We start from the raw sequence: 1588 nt of genomic DNA, 5'->3' as shown, positions 1-1588 counted from the left end.
CGAACAAGGCCATAGGGAAAAAGCATATATACTTCTCTTGACAATTATGTTAGGGATGCTCTACTCTGAATATATTTTATGGCTAGTTAAAAGAGTAACAAAACAGGTAAGTACCCATGTTTTGGAGCATCTTTTCTCCTCCTGTGGCACGTAAGTTGTTGACTTGATGACTAGTTAACACATAAATAAAACTATAGCTTGCATGCTTTTCTCCAAACAAGTTTTGGAGGACCCCTTTGGCCCATGGACCACCTCATGTACGTGCTATGTCAGCAAGATCATCATTCAAAACCGGTTTAGGAGGCATTTATACAATCTTATTATTCCAGAGGCTTCAGTGGCCCACAAAAATGACATAGATAGAGTTCTGTTTTTTTACATAAACATGAGCCTTTTTTTCTTACATTAATAAGGTGAGGATGTCCTAGCACCAGTACATACGTACGGGGCTAGCAATTCATGCTCTTAATCAAGACGACGGATACTCTATAGTTGCAACCCCTATTCCAGAATACTGTCGTCGAGATTTAAGTGAGTTCGGAAAGGCTTGTGTTGTGGTTTGTAATAGGGAATCTAATGTAGTAGCATAAGTGCTAGTTAGCAGGGGTCGTGAAAAACCAGCCTTCGGTTTGGTTTGATTCACCCCCGGAGTTTATCGTTAAGTTTTTTACAAATGATGTAGCTATGGTTTGAGTTTAATAAAGCTAGCTACGATGGTCTTCCCCTAAAAATAGAAGGTGGGTTTGTCAAGCCATGTCGTCAACCCTAAAGTATGAGCTCATATGTCTGCCTAACGAGGACAGTGTTCGAATATCACCTTCACAAGGATGGTCTCCCTATACATAGTTTGGATCACCGCCATACAAACAACTAAACTATTAGTCGATTACATCTTTTAAGTGAGTTAGAGACTACACAGTAAAGCCAAGTCCACAATCATCTGTGCACAAAGTTCAGCTTAATGTTTGAAGCCGTTGTGAATTGCCCACACTCATCTCTAAGCATGCTTCCCATCGACCCTTATAGGTGTTCACTATTAAAACTCATGCTTGTTAGTAACCTTCCGCATTTTTAGGGTTTGTGTGTGCATCGAAAACAAATGCAAAATAGGTAGTACGCTCCACAGACTTACTAAAAAAACATAAAATCAACTTCGAACTCTCAAAGGAAAAAAAAATTAAAACCAAATCTGCATCTATGTGTGGACAAAAAATGGACCTACTATTTGCTAGTATTATGGATCCACACGAAAAAATCTTATTGGTAGCTCACAAGTCAGTACATTATTTATTAGTAGAATTTTACAGTGTGAGTTTTACATTATTATTTTTCTATATATACAGCGGATTTCCTTTGCAATATCTTCAATCTTCTTTTTTTGAGGGGCTGGAATTTCTTCAATCAATCAGAAGAAAAAAAGGATGCACGTTGCAATGTATACTGTGGCCCATTGTCCAGCCCAGCATCTCTTCCGTCTCTTTCACGGGGCGCACTTCATTTCAGTGCATCGGATCCACTCCACCCCACCCCACATCGCACCAGTGAGCAAAATAGGGCAGATCTGAAAAAAAAAAAACAGTGAGTAGGG

This window comes from Triticum dicoccoides, chromosome 6A (genome assembly GCF_002162155.2).
Source record: "Triticum dicoccoides isolate Atlit2015 ecotype Zavitan chromosome 6A, WEW_v2.0, whole genome shotgun sequence".
NCBI classification, from domain to species: domain Eukaryota; kingdom Viridiplantae; phylum Streptophyta; class Magnoliopsida; order Poales; family Poaceae; genus Triticum; species Triticum dicoccoides.
Note: the sequence above shows the minus strand (reverse complement) of the source record.